The following is a 13,288-nucleotide window of genomic DNA, read 5'->3' as shown; positions in this document are numbered from 1 at the left end:
CAAATGGAGGAGTATCCAAGGCAGGGATCAAGGCACAGTATAAAACTGGAACAAGAACTGAGCACAAAACAAAACACCAGACAATATCTCTAGTTGAGCTTACAATTGAGCACTAAAGCTCCGTTCAGGTGCTCTTTAAATACTCAGTTCTTGGTGCCAAAACATGATTGCCAATTAGCGGGATGGTCCTTAACCCTTACGGGGCCACACCAACTATCCATACTCCACAGAGTTAGAGCATCTAAGCTCCGGAAGCTGGCACAGTTGGGTGCGTCTCGTAACAGGGAAAACAACCAATATAAACAAAGACCCCTTCCATCCTGGTCATTCTCACTTCTCCCACCTTCCATTGGGCGGAAAATGCAAAAGTTTGAAAACACACATCACCAGGTCAAAGTAGAGCTTCTATCCTCTTAATTGGACTTGTACAATAAAGTTGAACTCTTGACTTCTCAATTCTACTTCTAATGGTCCTTGCACCTTATTGTCTATCTACACAGCCCCTTTCTCTGTAACCATAACTCTATGTTCTGTATTCTGTTATTGCTTTCTCCTTTGTTCTGCCTTTATTAACTTATCTTTCAAAATAATCTGCACGGACTGTATATAAAACAAAGATTTTCACTGTATCTTGGTATATGTGACAGTAATAAATTACCACCATAAATGGACAAATACAACTATAACCTTGATTTATTGTAAATTTTACGTAGTAAGGAGTCCGAGATGCTTCAATGTGAAGATATACTGTGTATGTGTTTACCTTCTCCATATAAGAAGATTAAGCAGATTTTGATATTGCATCTACTTGAATGTTTCTGTGCTGTATGACTTTAAAGCAATCAACAGACCTTGGCGTTATTCCTTTTGCTTTTTACTGAGTCACCTAGTAATGATAAAAGTTCATTCCTAGTAATGGTAGAAGTCCTCATTGTGGAGCTAGTTGCAACATACAGAAAGTTCACTTCAGTGGCAGGTTAACAAATAGTTATTGAAAGTAGGATACATTTGGCTGGCCCAGTATGACCTAATCTTCTTGAAGAGGATGTTAGGAGCCTCTTTTGAGTCTGCCTTTTATATTCTATCAGACAAAAGTAAACCAAATTCATCACACATTGACAGATCGTGGTTTTGCCAACCATGTGTCGATAAATTAAAGAATCATTGACCGCCATCCGGGTTGTGGCCACATTGCAAAGGAGAGATTCAAATAGATTGTTTTTTAAATTTCTTAATACATTTAAGTAACGCCTTTCACAACCTCAGTATCTATATTGGGAAGCTTTCTCTCCCTCCTATTAAAAATAGACAAAGGCAGACTCAAAACAGGGGTGGATTCAGACTTGGGAACAAGAGGGTTTGGAATATTCATGGGCCACTGCTTTGTTGTTTTACAAAGTTCATCATTGTACACTCATCCACAAGTTTAAGATGTATAGGATCCACTGGGATTTGGCCGCTTGCACTCAGAATTGGTATGCCCATGGAATACAGAGGGTAGTGGTCGATGGGTCTTATTCTAGCTAGAGGTTTATATCTAGTGGTGTGCCATGGGGATCAATCTATACTGGGACATCTACTGTTTGTGAGATATATGAACAGCATATAACTTGGCTGAAAATGTAGATGGGTGGGTTAGTAAGTTTGTTGGTGTTGTGGATTGTGTAGAAGGTTGCCAAAGGATATAGTGGGATATGGATCAATTGCAGAAACGGCAGATAGAGTTTAATCTAGACAAATGTGAAACATTGCACTTTGTGAGATCAACCAGGATTCTTAACAGTAAACACAAGAGATTCTACAGATGCAGAAAATCCAAAATAATACACACAGAATTCTGGAGAAACTCAGCAAGTCAGGCAGCATCTATGAAAATGAATAAACAGTCAACATTTCAGGCTGAGACCCTCTATCAGGACTGGACTGGTGTTGAGGAATCCTAGTGTCCAAGTCCTTAGCTCTCTGAAAGTGGCCGAACAAATTGACAGGTGGTAAAGGAAGCCTCTGGCATGACTATTCGAGACATGGGGTTCTAGATTCCGGAAGTTTTGTTGCAGCTTTATAAAACTCTGCTTAGGGCACATCTGGAGTAAGCATTCATTTCTGGTCTCCCCATTATAGAAAGGGTATGCAGGCTATAGCGAGAGTTCATAAGACCATAAGATATAGGAGCAGAATTTGGTCATTGCCCCTATGGAGTGAACTCCACCATTCCAACATGGCTGATTTATTATCCCTTTCAGCCTCGTTCTCCTGCCTTCTCCTCATAACCTTTGATGCCCTGACCAGTCAAGAACGTATCAACCTCTGCTTTAAGTATACCCAATGACTTGGCCTCCAAGTTGTCTGTGGCAATGCATTCCACAGATTCACCACGCTCTGTCTATGGAAATTATTCATTATCTCTGTTCTAATGGGTGTCCCTCTATGCTGAGGCTCTGCCCTCTAGACCTAGACTCCCCCATTACAGGAAACATCCTCTCCACATCCACTCTATCTAGGTCTTTCATGCATGCATTACTAAATGACAATAAAAGAGGACTGCGTGTCTTCATAATCATTCACAGGCGAAGCGCCATCAAAAGTTTCTCATATGTTAACCCTTTTGTGAACTTCCTCTGGATCCTCTCCAATACCAGCACATCTTTTCTGTGCTCTAAGGGGAGGTTGGACAACCTATGGTTTGTATTCTCTGGAGCAGGAGAAGCTGAGGTGAGATCTAGCAGAAGTCTGTAAAAATTATGAGAGCAGAGATAGATAGCCAATATCTTTTTCCCCCAGAGTTCCCAGAGTTGAAAAGTACTTAAAGTGAGAAGGGGAAGTTTAAAAGAGATGTGTGAGGCAATTTTTTTTTACACAGAGTGGTGGGTGCCTGGAATGCGCTGTCCAGGATGGTGGTTAAGGCAGATACAATAGATCTGTTTAGGAGGCCTTTAGAAAAGCACATGAATAGGCAGAGAACGGAGAGATATAGACCATGTGCAGACGGAAGAGATTATTTTAATTAGTTTGGCACAACATTGCGGGCTACAGGGCATTTTCCTTTGCTGCGCTGTTCTAAATTCACAAGACGGGGGTGGAATTCTAGAAAACAACCCATTAAAAACAGCGGAAAATTACTTATGTTTGTAAATATACGGGATAAAAGGGGAATTTAATTTCGGTATAATTAAGCCACCATAAGGAGAAGAAGGGGGTGCAATTAAGGAGAGAAGGAGAAAGGGAAAGGGGGAGAGAGGGAGAGGGAGAGAGAAAGGGAAAGGAGAGAGGGAAAGAGGGAGAGAGGGAGGGGGAGAAAGAGCGAGAGTGGGAGAGAGAGGGAGAGGGGAGAGAGAGAGGGAGAGAGAGGGGGAGAGGGAGAGAGAAAGAGAGGGGGGGGAGAGAGAGAGAGAGGGGAGAGAGAGGGAGGGGGAGAAAGAGAGAGAGAGGGAGAGAGAGAGAGGAGAGAGAGAGGGGGCAGAGAGAGGGGGAGAGAGAGAGAGAGGGAGAGAGAGGGGGAGAGAGAGGGAGAGAGAGAGGGGGGAGAGAGGGGAGAGAGAGGGAGAGGGAGAGGGAGGGGGGGAGAGAGAGGGAGAGAGAGGGGGGAGAGAGGGGGGAGAGAGGGGAGAGAGAGGGGGGGAGAGAGAGCGAGAGAGAAAGGAGAGAGAGGGAGAGAAAGGAGAGAGAGGGAGAGAAAGGGAGAGAGAGGGGGAAAGAAAGAGGGGGAGAAAGAGAGGGGAAAGAGAGAGAGGGGAGAGAGAGGGAGAGAGGGGGAGAGAGAAGGGGGGTGAGAGAGAGGGAGAGAGAGGGGGGAGAGGGGGAGAGAGAGGGGGAGCGAGAGGGGAGAGAGAGAGGGGACAGAGAGAGAGGGGAGAGAGAGAGGAGGAGAGAGGGGAGAGAAAGAGGGAGGGGGAGAGGGAGAGGGAGAGAGAGAGGGGGAGAGAGGGGGAGAGAGAGAGAGGAAGAGAGAGGAGGGAGAGAGAGGGGGGGGAGAGAGGGAGGGAGAGAGAGGGGGAGAGAGAGGGGGGAGAGAGGGAGAGAGAGGGAGAGAGAGAGGGGGAGAGAGAGGGGGAGAGTGAGAGGGAGAGAGAGAGGGAGAGAGATAGGGGAGAGAAAGAGGGGAGAGAGAGAGAGGGGAGAGAGAGGTGGAGAGAGAGGGAGAGGAGAGAGAGGGAGAGAAAGAGAAGGGAGAGAAACGTAGAGAGTGAGGGGAGAGAGAGGGAGAGAGAGAGGGAACTGGGAGGGAGACAGAGGGCGAGAGAGAGAGAGATGTTCACAGAGGTAGAGAGAAGAAGAAGAAATGAGGGAACAGTAGAGGAAATGAGGCCAAGAGAGATAGAGGGGGTTGAAATACAAAGAGAGGGCATAGGTACATGGATGGTAAGGGTATGGAGTAGGTCAATGGGAGTAGGCAGTTTAAATGGTTCGGCCCGGACTAGGTAGTCCAAGGGGCCTGATTCTGTGCTGTACCATTCTATGGTTCTATGAAAGAGATGAGGGAAAGAATGGGTGATACAGAGAGAGAGTGAGAAAGCAAAAAAGAGAAATGAGAGAGAGCGAGAAGAGTGAGAATTAATAGAAATAGAGGGAGTGAGAAGGAGATAGAGAGTGGGGGGGCAAGAGAATTGAGAGCAAACAATAGAGGGAGAGGTAAGAATGAGAGACTAGTGAAACGAAAGAGAAATAATGGTCAGAAATGTTTATTGATACAATAAAGCAGTCTTTGATACCTCAGTTAATCTCAGCTAAATCCTTACCACTTGTATCTGAATCTATGGAGGAGAGAATAGAGACAATCAGACAGACAGGGTGATATTCCTGACCTGCTTTTGAAAACTGTACTTGAACTTGGCCATTCAGACTGCCCTTTGTAGTTATGTCTCCCACTTCATCTGGGAGAAGTGGAAACGCAGATAAAACAGCAGGTTAATTAAGAGTGAGGGGGAGATCTAGAAAATACTGTTCAAGCCCATTTCAGCTGATCTTAACTTGTCCAGATAATTGGCTGATTATTATTGTGTCGCAGTCTTGGAATTGTCAGGTAGCATCAGAAAACCACTCTGTATCCAGCTCACACGAGCCACCCTACAGCATCTCAGAGAGAGATGGAAGTTTATTGTTATGGGAATCATATTGTGCTGCATGTTATCCTTTTACTAGTCAGCAGGGGGAAGCTTAGACTAGCTGTTCCACTACTGGTCAGTCTGTGCTTATCCCCACATGATAGATATTCACCCAAAAGGCTTATTGCTAATCCCAGTTTTGCTAGACAGCAGCATGACCTTTCCAAAGGGGCAGAGTTGTTTCTGACAAAGTTAAACTGCTAACCAGTACTACTTGCTTAGCTTCTTGTTGTCGACAAGTAAAGAATGAAGTCTTGTAGACCCATGTTTAATCAACATATATCAGTGGGGTTATGTTAATTGGCCTGTATCAAACCAGCCAACACTGGATAAGTTAATTGCACAGCTCTGACTGAGTTCAAGGAAGCTGCAAACCAGACTGATTGTGTCATTCACCGCGTCAAACATGCTTACAGGTATAGTTGATCAATCCACAGTTGGGATATCTGTGTATTCAAGAGAGTCAGCCCTCAAAGAATTAACTTTGGGTGTTTAGGATCTCTGTCCCCAGAAGCTCTTAGACCATCTGTTTGAATTACTTTGTCCCAGGAAATGCATCTGAAAAACATCACATGTAGATAATGTCAACTAATAGCAAGTCAGCATAAACTTAGAAAGCATTTGGGATTGTTTCAAATAACAAGGAGAATGACGAAAGATGGAGGTGTCAGAAAGAAGAACTAGAGTTCATTCCTCAAACTTCAGTTTCTGCAACAGACGACTCAATTGTTTGCTTTTTGTTGGTATGTTCATCTTGTTCATAAGAATTGAACCAGGGTTTGGAAATCCTTTTTACTTTATACAACTTCAATTTGGGAATTTTTTTATAAATCAGAAATCCTCTGAGAGTTTTAAACTGTATTAAGAACTATTTGGCTAACTTTAAACATGTATCATTAAAAATAAAACAAACTGTGTTAAACTACTTTGTCAACTGGAGTATCTCCTCCTTGGTAGGGAGGGGGAATCCAGCAATCAAACTGTAAGTTTTGGCAGCTGGACCTCACTGCAGAGGCTAGACAGAGAAATAAGCTGGTCTTTGAAGAGTAGGTTGATACCCTATAGTGAGGGTACTCATAGATACCTATAGCAGATAGGGTTGAAAATCCCCTGTTGAGTTTAGGGATTTGTGGAGAGTGAGCCCAGTACCATCACACCAGATGCACCACCTGCTATACAGTATAGAAGTACAGAGTAGTAGCCTTGGTCTATGCAGACCAGTGGAGTGGCCAATAACCATTTAGAAAACTTTGCTTGTCGTGGTTATTTCAGGGAATAGTGTGAAGCAGTACTTCTGGAATTGTGCTATCCAATTTAGAGAACTGAGACACCCTCCCAGTGGAGGTATGTCGATGAATATGTTTCAGTAACTATACTGGTGGAGATGGGAATCGATATTTGGACCTTCCCTTTTTTTTACAAGGTGTCTGCGTGGATACCAGTTATGTTTCTTCTTTCTAAGTACTTTTAGTCACAAATAAAAGTGGGAGCTTATGATGATGGCGCCTAACGGCAACTCCTCTGCTTGCATCTTCGGAAACAGTTCTATTTCTATCTTTAATATCTCTATTTTTTCCCTTTCAAGGTTCTTTTGAAGACCCTGACCTGGAGCTACATGCTGACTTCAGTTCTTTGTGGAAATGGGACCCGCTCTCAGGGCCTCACGACCAGCCACATTTCAATATGCCAAGGACGCGGCCTGGAAGACTAGCGAGTCTTCAGGGTGCCGGATTTTCGTGGCTATGGAGGCAGGCAGATTCGAGGTCAGTGCCCCTGCCTGATGTGTCATGAGAGTACACGGAAGATCGAAAGCAGCGAGCTGGCTGCTGGCTGTGTGTCCAGAGACCCGAGTTCTTTGGGCACAGAGCTCGGAAAAAGCAACACAACAGACTTTTAACACCATAAATCAGCGGTTGTTTTGTTATGTCTCTCCTCTCACTGTGAAGCGGGGACACCTCTTTTTCCCATATTAGGGAGAAAGAGAGCCTGTGGTATGTCGAATGACTGGGTGAATGAGTAGTCTTTGGGGTATTGCAAGCCTGTGTCTTTATTGAAGCTTGCTGCACACTTGAGTGCGTCGGTGAAGGGTGCAGATGCTTGTTTGCTGGTGGGGGAGGGGGATTGTTGCTTTGTTGCTGCTTATGCGTGGGAGGGGGGAGCTGGGGGGGCTTTGGCATTCTAACATTTAACTGTCATTCATTCTTTAGGGCACTCCTCTGTTTTTATGGATGTTTGCGAAGAAAAAGAATTTCAGGATGTATATTGTATACATTTCTCTGACATTAGATGTACCTATTGAAACAGATTTATTTGCCATATTTTGAATCATTCTCAATATGTAGTCATTGCCAGCAATTCCAGTAGTAATTGTCTATCCTTACGTGCAGTTAAAAGTGAACTATAGTGGAGCAACACACAAAGCACAGAAGGAGGCATTGGGACAGATAGCATCTATGGATGCTTTGGGTCGAGACTCTTCACCTGGACTGGAAAGAAAGGGGAGATAACCAGTATAAAAAGTTAGTGGGAGGGGCTGGAGCAAGAACTGGCCGGTGATGGTGGATCCAGGTGAGGGGATGAAAGGCAAAAGATGGAAGGGGTAGAGTGGGAATGGTGTACAAGCTGGAGCTGAGAGGTGGAAGTGACAAAGGGCTCAAGATAAGGAAGACGGTGAATTGAGAACATCTTCAAAAGGTAATGCCTCAAAAAGATGACATCCATCATTAAGGACCCCCATCACCCAGGACATGCTCTCTTCTCATGGTGCAAAAGTCTTAGGCACATATATATATAGCTAGGTTGCCTAAGACTTTTGCGCAGCACTGTGTTTGTCAACATGGAGTGGAGGGAAAGCTTGTAAATCTGGCGGGAGCAATGGATATTGGGAATAGTGAGGGTGGAACACTGCAGGAGAACATTCCCTTCTTTGAGAAGCATTGGAGAATTAGGTGGGTTTCAACAACAGTTCAGTAATTCCATGGTTGCTGTTACCAAAGTGTGTGAGCTGCAACTGCAGAGGACAGACTGAATGGACAAGTTCAGGTACCGTTTTCAATGGCAGTTCTGGAGTATGATCCTATCTGGCTCTCTGCTCTCCTCTCCTCCATGGATTCAGAGGAGAACAGTAAAGATTTAGTTGAGATTTATGGAATTCAATGACTTTTACTTTTATTTAATTCTTCTTTTTAAATTTAAAAACTTCAAATTCAAATACCCTGGTTATCATGCTGAGATGTTAACTCATGACTTGGAATTTAAAACTTTGGCCGTTAGCCCAGTAATGTAACCATTATACAGTACTAATAAGCTCTATTCCTTCCTGGCCTTCATACGATGCTGACACACCATACTATTACTCAAAGGTCAAGTCCTGGACACTGGAGCAGATTTAAACTGCACTGATTGTTGGCTACCAGGTACAAGTGCTGGAGGAGGGAGGACCATGCTTGGGTTGAATCTTGTAACCTGGTTCAGAAAGTACCCTACACACCTTGACCCTGCCTAGCTTTCTCATGTCTTTCCTCTGCTGCAGCAGTAGAGGGTATTAAAACGCTTGCTGGTACCCAATGATTATATCCATGCCATATATTCTACAGCCCTGCTACTTACGAGGAAGTGGGAAGGGCACAGTCAAGGTACACAGAGGCAGAAAACTGCCACGAATGGTATCATGGAAATACCATTTGCCAAATAGCCAGCTAAACCAGTAGACAGGCAGAAGCAGCCACAGATCCTTGGGATGATTGTCAACAGTCAGAAGGCTAGGAAAAGAGCCACACAGTTGAAGTGGGAAGACAAAGATGGAATTACTTTTGTAAGCTTATTGCCAGCACGGTGTGTTGAAAGAGCTGGGGATTCCTGTCAAGTGTCACACCAAATGGGTTTACTTCACCCACCAATTCTGATCTATTCTCCTTCCCCATTGGTAGTGTTATATCCCAAGATGTAACTGTGGCTGTAAAGACACCAATGACAATCTGAGTTTTGTCTCAATATGTCTTAGGATCAGAGAAGTGAAACTTGGCAATTGGTGATTTACGGTCTCAAATGATCAAAATTTCTCTGCTGTTAACGTTTAGGATGTCATTGTTGTCAGTCATCGATGTCTTTAAAGGCAAGACTAATTTTACAAAATGAAATATTGCATCCTGTGGGTTTTTCCCAATTGTTGGCTGTCAATTGCTGTTTGGTTTTCTTTTGGTGTGTATTTTTTTTTAAACAGACCCTGTTGCTAGCCTTTGTTTTCATGGCATATTGCGGTGAACCAGTTGTCGGTTAGCAGGAAGGCCCAAAGTGTTGATAGGTACTGTATAACATTTGAAATTAGCCATATAGAGGGTTCATTTTTGTTATGACTCTTGACATCTCCAACAGTCTTCAGGCATGTATCATAGCTATTGGTTAACTTGGTTGACAGCCATTAGCACGATCATCAGTCAAGTGGAGGTGAGCATGGCGGCAGACGACCTTTCTCTGATTTTAACTGAAAATTCTAGCTGTCAGACCAACTCCTTGACAGGCTTTTGGTTGCTCGTGATGGGGCTGAGCAGCTCCTGGATGTTGATGCTGGAGTTAGAATTTGAGTCAGCCTATTGTGCCTTCACCACACCCACGCTGCCCATGAAGTTGGCCAGCACCAGAGACAGTTTGGAGCTTCCAGACCCATCTGGGTACTGGTACTCACTGCAGCCACAGTCTCTATAATCCAATAATCCAGCTATCATGTACAACACATGGCTACTGTGCCATTTCTGCCTTCAGTAATTGCAAGGCTCCATATGTATCACCTCTGGTATTTCTCATTCTGGAAATTCTATAATCTGAGCTGTCATCGCTTCTGAGCAATTCCCGTTCATATATCACTTCCTTTCCTTTTCATTTTAAAGCAAGGTCTGCATGCATATAATCTCCTTCTCAAACTCAAGAAGCCCCAAATCCTGAATGACCAATGTGATAGCTTCCAAAGGCAATCACTCTTACTGTATAGTGTGGGAGATCTCACAGCAAGGCTGCACAAGTGGCAACTGTATTAATGACCGCAAGATCTAATGAGGTATGATGCACAATAAGGCAAACAGACCAGGTTATCATGTCATGGGGGCTTTAAAATTCACACAGAGGGGCCTCAATTTACCAGCTCATCCAAATAAAATATACACCTCCAATAGTGCTTTATTACTACAAAGCTACAGACAGGGCCGGATTAATCTAGTAGCAAAAGTAGCATATGCCACGGGCCCTGCATTTTCGAGGGCCCCGACCATACTAAATGCTTGCAAGCTGCAGTCTGGTGACATCGGTATCTCACCATATTCTCACGACTGTTAGAGTGAGTTTTGAATAGACAATTCATTTACACTTAAATAAATGACTTCAGCCATCAGTTTTCTGTTCTTTGACAAAATACTGTGGATTGAGTTCATAACAACGCATTTCCTAAAAGCTGTGAACCCAGTTTCATTTGTAACAATGCATCTCTGGCACCTCTGAGACAACAATGCTAAGTTTACAGGTAGTTGCGAGGACACCATATCTATGCTTTTTGAATATGAATTGTCCTCTATGTTAGCATGTAACATACCAAATAATGTATCATGGATTTTAACTTGCATTCCTAAAGGCCATGAATGCCAGCTTAGGCATACTAGCGCCGGTAGAATGAATTTCATCAAAAGATGTGAGAATTTCGAAGAATTGTCTATACTTACAACTATGAACTGTCCTTTGTGTTTAGCAAATAAATATCGAGCCTCAGTCACAAGGCGGGTAGATCTGTTCTGCCAGGGGTCTCTGCTTGCTGTAATCTTGTTTTGTCAAATAAAGAAACTGCCTTGTACCTACCGGTAACGCAACGCTCTATGATTTCATCCATGCCACAACGACGATCTGGCAACGCTGTTGTTTTCATGTCGGGGGAGCTGCATGCTGCATGGTGCAATATGTGTGTGCAGGCGTGTGTTGGCTCCTTGCTGTGTTGTGGTATAAACGCTCATGCAAACCAAGGAAGGGGACATAAATCATACCTATCTAAAACAACATGTGAGGAATTCATCAATCTGATTGGATCCAGCATACTGGATCACATTATCGGTGGTGAAGAAATACAAGTAGCCCTGACGAAGGGTCTCGACCCGAAACGTCGACTGTACCTCTTCCTAGAGATGCTGCCTGGCCTGCTGCGTTCACCAGCAACTTTGATGTGTGTTGCTTGAATTTCCAGCATCTGCAGATTTCCTCGTGTTTGCATTTTTAAATACAAGTATTGTTCTGTTTCATTGGACTAGAATCCAGATATATCTACCGCCTTTGACTTTGACTGTGCGCTATGTTTTGCCATTGGGCCAGTTGAAAGATTTGTGAAGTTTTTGGATATGGAAGGTCATAGTGCTGAACAGCTCACTCAAAGTTCATTTGACCTTTTAAAGGAAAATGACATTGATATAAAAGACAGCCGTGGTCAAAGTTATGACAATGCCAGCAACATGAGTGGCAAGTATAGTGGCTTACAAGTACGAATTAAAGAGCTGAATGAGTTTGTGGATTAGATTAGATTAGATTATGAGAACGCGCAGTCCTTGTTTATTGTCATTTAGAAATGCATGCGTGAATTAAGAAATGATACAATGTTCCTCCAGAGTGATATCACAGAAAAACAGGACAAACAAAAGACTAAGACTGACAGGACCATATAATTATAACATATAGTTACAGCAGTGCGAAGCAATACCATAATTTGATAAAGAGCAGACCATGGGCATGGTAAAAAAATAGTCTCAAAGTCCCGAGTCGATCGACTCCCGAGTCTCCGATAGCAGGCGGTAAAAGGGAGAAACTCCCTGCCATAAACCTCCAGGCACTGACAACTTGCCAATACATTGGAAGCACCCGACCGCAACTGACACTGAGTCTGTCCATCCAAAAACTTCGAGCCTCTGACCAGCCCCTCCAATACAGCCTCCCGAGCGCCATCCTCTGCTGAGTGCCTTCGACCTCGCCCTGGCTGCCAAAACAAGCAAAGCCGAGGATTCGGGGCCTTCTCCTCCGGAGATTCCGGACCACATAGTAACAGCAGCAGCGAAGCGGGAATTTCAGAAGTTTCTCCAGATATTCCTCCGTACTCTCGCATCTGTCTCCATCAAATCAGAATTGTGCATGATACCCTACTTGACACATAACAAATATCATTCACCGGAGTGGCCGCGCGCGCTGTGTCGCGCCGCCATCTTCTCCTCTTTACATTCCATGTTTTGCACATTTCACTAAATTTGGTTGGAAAATATGCTGCTCAATGTTGTCAAGAAGCATTAATTTTCTTTCAATTTGTAGAAAGCCTGTACACATTTTTTTCTGCTTCTGCTTATTGGTGGGATCTCCTTTCTGCTGCATTATCTGATGGTGGTGCTCATTTACCCATTGTGAAAAGAATGTCAGATCCCAGGTGGTCAGCTCGTGCAGATGTAACAAAAGCACATTTACACAGCTTTTCTGCAATAAAACAAGTCTTGGATGACATTTCAAATAGCAATGATCAGAAGGCAGAGTGCCGACAACAGGCTCGTGGACTACTTTCAACCATGATGAAGTTGGAAACAGCAATAATGGTCATATTGTGGGATCAAGTATTACAGCATTTTCAAATGACTACTGCTTCTTTGCAATCTTCTGGCCAAGACTTAAACACAGCTTGTGCACTCTATGAATCGTTGCATGGATATATTCAAGCTATGCGGTCTACTTTTTCAGACATTGAGCAAAAAGCCAAGAATCTAAGTGTGAAGATTATCAACAGCAAACTCGAAGAAAACACAAGCAAAATCGCGCATATGATGACTTCAGTGGTTCCAGCACTCTTGATCCACTTGTTGAATCTCAAACACCTTCTCAGAAGTTTAAAAGCCGAACATTTCTTGCCATTATTGACAGCTTGCTTTCTGCCCTCTCAAAAAGGCAGAAAGCTTATCTAAAGGTGAATGGTGTTTTTGGATTCCTTCATCGGTTACAGTCGTTTACACCTGAAGAGATTGTAAAGAGGTCATCAAATCTTATTAAATCATAACCGGAAGATCTGGAAGAAAGTCTTAATGAAGAATTTGTGCAGTTTACTGAACTGTTGAAAACTGATTTTGCTTCTCATATTGGTGCCAAACAAGACCTTGTAGAGTTACAGTTGTACTGTTTGATAACTG

Source organism: Mobula birostris, chromosome 26 (genome assembly GCF_030028105.1).
Source record: "Mobula birostris isolate sMobBir1 chromosome 26, sMobBir1.hap1, whole genome shotgun sequence".
Classification (NCBI taxonomy): Eukaryota; Metazoa; Chordata; class Chondrichthyes; order Myliobatiformes; family Myliobatidae; genus Mobula; species Mobula birostris.
Note: the sequence above shows the minus strand (reverse complement) of the source record.